Source organism: Macaca mulatta, chromosome 13 (assembly GCF_049350105.2).
Source record: "Macaca mulatta isolate MMU2019108-1 chromosome 13, T2T-MMU8v2.0, whole genome shotgun sequence".
NCBI lineage: Eukaryota > Metazoa > Chordata > Mammalia > Primates > Cercopithecidae > Macaca > Macaca mulatta.
In genome coordinates, this window is record NC_133418.1 from 53,700,901 (window position 1) to 53,707,963 (window position 7,063).

A 7,063-nucleotide genomic window follows, 5' to 3' on the forward strand; every position below is an offset into this window, starting at 1 on the left:
GGCTGTCAGCTGCCCTTGGCATCTCTTAGGGGAAATGAGCTGGCCTGTCGCCGGTCGAACTCTGTCCCCCTTGACTGCCTGCCATCTTCTGGTGGAGAAATCCTAATAGGCTGCTGTGTCTAGTTATGCTTTAGTGAGAAAATTGTGCTTTTTAAGCTTCCTCATTTCCTACCGTACCACGTTGTAATTCAAAGAAGTAAAAAGTAAATCGCTACATGATAGACTGTATATCATGTATTCATTTATAGAATGTGTATATCATATATTCTATATCAGATGGAGAATGTAATAGAAGAGGGTAGGATTTTTTTATGCCTACCTATGACATTTTTTATTCACAGCACATTAGAGCTGGAAGATTATCCAAGACACATATTTTTAGAATTACAGAGTTAATAGATTCTGGTGCAATTAAACTGGGCAGGATTTTTGGAGACTAGATTGTAGGTGGATTTTGAAATAAGTGTTTCTCTCCTGTACTACTGCAATGAGCCATGGGGCCTATGTGTATGATAATATTAAGTTTGTCTTTGTATTGCTTGTTTAGGCAAGCAAGTAAAAGGGAAAGTGCCTAGGTTTAAGACAAGAATTGAGTTGACCATTTACTAGCTGGATGATCTTGGGTGACTTACAGGTAATTGCTGCAGCCTGTCCTCTACAAATTGGAAATGATAAACATCCACCTGCTGGGGCTAACGCAAGATTTAAATGCCGAAAGACTTTTGGAAATCATAAAGTCCTTCACAGATCTTAACTAACTTGTATTTACATTACCAATTAGTGTGTGCTGTCCTACACAGTATCCATATGTGATTACTGAGCACTTGAAATGTGGTTAGTCCAAAATGAGATATCCCGTCAGTGTAGAATACACACAGGATTTCAAAGACTTAGTACCAAGAAAAGAGTGTAAAATACCTCATTAGTCACTATTATATGAATCACATGTTGAGATGATAGCATACTGGATATAGTAGGTCAAGATTATAGATTAGTAAAATTAATTTTGCCAATTTATTAATTACCTTTTTTAGTGTTGCTACTAGGATATTTAAAATTTTGACCCACGTTGTATTTCTGTTGTACAACCCTGTTGTCTCCATCTGGACCATAATATTTCTAGGTCACTGAGTGCCTATTTATGAAATAAATAATGGCCAATAATTGATTTAAAGAAGAAATGGCATTGAATAAATAAAATACATTGATGTTGTATATTATAATTGTATAGAGCTCTTTTATGTACCTTTAACTTGTTTTATATGTACCTTTATCTTGTTTGATCATCCTAAAAACCTTATGAGAATGACACTTTTTTTTTTTTTTTTTGAGACAGAGTTTCACTCTGTGGCCCAGGCTGGAGTGCAGTGGCGCGATCTCAGCTCACTGCAATCTATGGTTCCTGGGTTCAAGTGATTCTCCTGCCTCCGCCCCTCAGCCTCCCAAGTAACTGGGACTACAGGGATGCACCACCACGCCCAGTTAATTTTTGTATTTTTAGTAGAGACAGGGTTTCACCATGTTGGCCAGGCTGGTCTCGAACACCTGACCTCAAGTGATCCACCTGCCTCGGCCTCCCAAAGTGCCGGATTATAGCGGTGAACTACTGCAGCAGGCCAAGAATGACAGATTTCTTTTTTTTTTTTTTGAGGTGGAGTCTCGCTCTGTCGCCCAGGCTGGAGTGCAGTGGCGCGATCTCGGCTCACTGCAAGCTCCGCCTCCCGGGTTCCCGCCATTCTCCTGCCTCAGCCTCCCGAGTAGCTGGGACTACAGGCGCCGCCACCACGCCCGGCTAATTTTTTTGTATTTTTAGTGGAGACGGGGTTTCATTGTGTTAGCCAGGATGGTCTCGATCTCCTGACCTCGTGATCCGCCCGTCTTGGCCTTCCAAAGTGCTGGGATTACAGGCTTGAGCCACCGCGCCCGGCCAGAATGACAGATTTCTAATCACATATTACAAATGAGGAAACAGGAGGCTCTAAAATAAAAGTAATAAGCCTAGGCTCACACAAATAATATATGTGGCTTATTATGTGTGGGTAGTTAATATCAAGGGGAGGAAATTCAAGATGTTGCAATATAGCAGGGTATACAAGTGTACACTGGGCTTGCAACATCCAGTGGCTGCTCCCATGATGCTCACAAGGTTGATAAAGTTCTTTAAGAATCTGTAAGCCACAGTCTTCTCTGTCTTCTGTACTTTGTCCCTATGACCCCAGGGAGGCCATAGTTTGGGGAAAGAGTGGTAAGAGAGACAATAGGAAAATATCTTTCCTCACAAATCTACTTGCAATTTTGGGACAGATGACTTTTGGTCAGGGTCCTCAACAGATTTTGTTAACTTAATTCATGAAACACAGTGACATCTGTTTTTACTCACCACAGTATGTCCAGGGCTAACCTCAGTACTCCACAAATAGCTTTGAGAGTGGTTTATAAACTATAAAGCATGGTGTCACAAACATGACGGGTAGCAAATGCCCAATTTGAGCTAAAGAAGGGAGCAAGCAAATTCCACAGCGGAAACTAAATTTACAGAACAGATCAGGAAGAGAAAGAGAAAATAAGGAGAAGTGAAACTGTGAACTGAGGAAGCAGGAATTGGACATGTGGTCAGGGGGCCTCAAAGAGATCTAGCCCTAGTCGGTCTTGCATTCGAAGTTGCCAGTACATGTGTGACCTCAGCACTGTGCTTTAAAATAATCTGGTAGGTCACTTACAGGGTGACAAATGGGAAGAGAGAGTTTGGAGAAGGGAAACACTTAGAAGGCTGGACATTGGTCCAGGTGAGAGATGAACAAGCAAGTGATGGAGGTGGGGGTGGGGGACAGAGCAGGAGTCACGGGGAGGGAGCAAGGAGGGGGTCATGCTAACATCTGTTGATCTGGGATGAGGAAGTAGAGAGAGGCTGGAGTTTACTTTCCCACAATGAAAGAGGCAGAGGTGAGGGGCTTCCTTACCGAGGGTGGAGGTGGGACTCTGGGGCTGGCATCTGCAAAGCAAGGGAAAGACAGCCTACGGGACTGCAAGGGACAAGGGGTGCATGGGGTCCCCAGAGCACAGAGGCAGCCATACACAGCTGGTGTAAATGTTCTGTTCTTCAAGTCTCTTCAGCCATGTAAGGGAACTGAAAAAAAAGAGGGATCTTATCTGCCTTGATCTTAAATTGTTCTGAGGGATGTGGGGCCTCAGGCCAGGGCAGCAACTGGAGCAAATCTGGTTAGTTTACTCCTCCTTCTTTTCTGAGCATGTGGGTGTCTATGTGTGAGTTTATATGCATGTCCTGGCTTGTGTCAATCTATGCGTAGGTGTGTATTTTTTTTTTATATTCGAACTTCTCTTTGTATATGTTTCTAAGTGACTGAATGTGTCTACAGATGCATGTAGTTGAGATGACGTCCTCATGTATTTTTCTATATTAATGTGTCTACAGATTTCAAGTGAACGTTTCAGTTCTCAAAGAAACCTAAGCAAGCCTGCATATTTAGGCACCTTTAGGCAGATGCGTAAACGTGCACCTGTAACTTACGCTGGAGCCAGCTCACACAGCTCACAAAAACCCAGTTTCATGTACAACTCTCCATCTTTCATGAGGTATAATTATGTTGGTAGCTTGAAATCACCATGGTGGGAGTATTTACACCACAGAAATCAGTAACTGCTACAACTCAGGTTGTTATTATTTCCAGAAAGCTGACTGTTAACACTTACCAGCACACCACTGGGTATATGCCTGTGAGAAAGCTCATGGTCTGTGTATATCAGTGTATAAGCACACACTGTATATGAAAGTGTGTACCTGTGTAGCGGCTCCAATGTTTTACAGACTGCAAACTCAGGGGTACAAAAAGATAACTTTTTCTACAACTAAACTTGATTTCTGACTCAATCCTCCCCTCTCCCTAAAAGCAGAAAGCTTAATCCAGTTAATCATTTACAGGTAAACTCAGTCATTTCAGGTTTCAACTGAGGTCCAACACTTGTCCTCCTCCCCTTGGCTCACTGGGGTGACGTGTGACAGCCAGGGTTAAACAGCACTGCAGCAGTGCCGAGGAGAGGCATCCACTAGCCTCTGCTGAGATGCGCAGTTTTCCCACTGGGGCATTTGGTCTCCTGACATCTCCTAAGATTCCCAAGGCACCATGAGCCCTCCAGTTGCCCAGTCTATACTGCCATTTTGGGAATGTGTCTCCTTGTCAGGTGTCAGGGATGTTTATATCTCTTTCATAGTGCCTAACTATACAACACTCTGTAAGATAAAGTGTATGTCCATTTTATAGTGGCAGAAATGCTCAGAGGTTAGGGACCAGATTGCCACAACGCCCTGTGAATTATGGACACTAGTACATGCTTTTGGTCATGATGGATTAGACATTGGTGCTTGAATAATCAGAATCCCCCATTCCATCACTGGACCCTGCACCAACTGTGACATCTCCTATGCTACGGTATAGCAGGAAACCCAAAAATAAGTGTACATGGAGAGACGGCTGGGAGGTGGAACCAATATGAATTCTGTGGCATGTAAAACCAGTGGAATAAGTTTCACAGACCTCCCCTCCCGAGCCTGTCTGGTTCCTTTATCAGGATTTAGTTATCTGGCTTCTAGATGGAGCCCTGGTACTGAGCTACCAACATTGTGTGTCCCAGAAGAGAGAGGCAAAGAACTCACAGCAGTGGGGTGGATTTTTCCAGAACAGACCTCCTCTGGAAGAGGTCTTGTGAAGTTGCTGCAAGGAAATGGTGGGCAAGGTTTAGAGGGAGGGGGATCTCTTCCAGGCACCTGCCTTGCCCATTAGCAAATGTGCAGAACTCATAGTTCCCCCTTTTATAAAATTGTATTTTTTTTAAGAGATAGGGTCTCATTCTGTCTCCCAGGCTGGAGTGCTGTGGTGTAATCATAGCTCACTATAGCCTCCAGCTCCTGGGCTCAAGTGATACTCTCTTGCCTCGGCCTCCAAAAGAGCTAGGACTAGAAGCACGCACCACCATGTGAGGCTAATTTTTAAATTTTTTTTTGTAGAGATGAGGTCTCGCTTTGTTACCCAGGTTGGTCTTGAATTTCTAGCTTCAAGTGATCCTCCTACCTCAGCCTCCCAAAGTGCTAGGATTATAGGGGTGAGCCACTGCACCTGGCTATATTTATTTTTAGAAAAAAATCAATAACTATAATTTTTTGAGATAACTTTAGATTCACATACAGTTGAAAGAAATACTACAAAGAGATCTCAGTTTCCCCCAGTGGTAACATCTTTCACAACTACAATATCACTACTCAGATATTAACATAGATACAGTCCATCAATCTTTCAGTTTTCTCCTTTTTTTTTTTTCTGAGATGGAGTTTCACTCTTTCGTCCAGGCTGGAGTGCAATGGCACGATCTCGGCTCACCGCAACCTCCGCCTCCCAGGTTCAAGCGATTCTCCTGCCTCAGCCTCCCTAGTAGCTGGGATTACAGGCATGTGCCACCACGCCCGGCTGATTTTGTATTTTTAGTAGAGACGAGGTTTCTCCATGTTGGTCAGGCTGGTCTCAAACTCCCGACCTCAGGTAATCTGCCTGCCTCGGCCTCCCAAAGTGCTGGGATTATAGGTGTGAGCCACTGCGCCTGGCCCAAATGGTGGGTGAATTGAGCCATTGCAAGGCATATAGGTAGCTGTCAGAATGCTTTTTCTTTTTTCTTTCTTTTTATTATTTTATTTTATTTTATTTTGTTTTGAGACAGAGTCTCGCTCTGTTGCCGAGGCTGGAGTACAGTGGCGCGATCTCGGCTCACTGCAAGCTACGCCTACTGGGTTCACACCATTCTCCTGCCTCAGCCTCCCAAGTGGCTGGGACTACAGGCACCTGCCACCACGCCCAGCTAATTTTTTGTATTTTTAGTAGAGACGGGGTTTCACCGTGTTAGCCAGGCTGTTCTCGATCTCCTGATCTCATGATCCACCCGCCTCGGCCTCCCAAAGTGCTGGGATTACAGGCGTGAGCTACCGTGCCCAGCCCCAGATTTCTCCATTTTTTTTTTTTAATTATACCCATTTTTTTGTTTTTGTTTTTGTTTGTTGAGATGGAGTTTCATTCTTGTCGCCCAGGCTGGAGTACAGTGGCACCATCTTGGCTCACTGCAACCTCCACCTCCTGGGTTCAAGCGATTCTCCTGCCTCAGCCCCCCGAGTAGGTGGGATTACAGGCACGCACCACCACGCCTGGCTAATTGTTGTAGTTTTAGCAGAGATGGGGTTTCACCATGTTGGCCGGGCTGGTCTTGAACTCCTGACCTCAGGTGATCTGCCCACCTCGGCCTCCCAAAGTGCTGGGATTACAGGTATGAGCCATCATGCCCAGCCTGTTGTACCCATTTTTATAAATACATGTGTGTGTTTAGTTCTAGTTTTATCACATGTGTAGGTTCACGTATCCACCACCACAGTTGAGATACTGAACTGGAATCCATCTCTAGCAGTATTCCTCCAGTTCTTCTTGTATACACACTCCCTTTCTGCCTTGAACCCTGGCAGCTAATTTGCTCTCCATTTCCAAACTTTTGTCATTGCAGGAATGTTATATAAATAGAATTGGGTTGGGCACAGTGGCTCATGCCTGCAATCCCAGCACTTTGGGAGGCTGAGGTAGGATGATCACTTGAGGCCAGGAGTTCAAGATCAGCCTAAGCAACATAGCGATCTCCCCATCTCCCCGTATAATTTTAAAATAAAAATGAAAATAATTTTAAAATAGAAATAAAAAGTGCTGTTTTAGTGACACAGTCACACATATAAATCTCTCTATACTCTACATAAAGGTTATAAAGTCATGGCTCCTTATCTGAATCCTTGAACCTCAAGGAAGAATGCAAGACAGAGCCACCTCTGGGGCTTTCTTCTCAGCTCCTGGAGCGGAGCCTGGCTGGAATCCACCTTCCCCATCTGCCTTTGGGCATCTGGGAAGCAGCCCAAGCCTGGGGCTGAGTGTGGGCTTCTGGGAGAGCTCCTGCTGAGACAAGGGACAGTCCCTGGGGGATGGAGGAAAGGTTTGCTGGGGGAAGGAAGAAAGCAGAGGCTGTG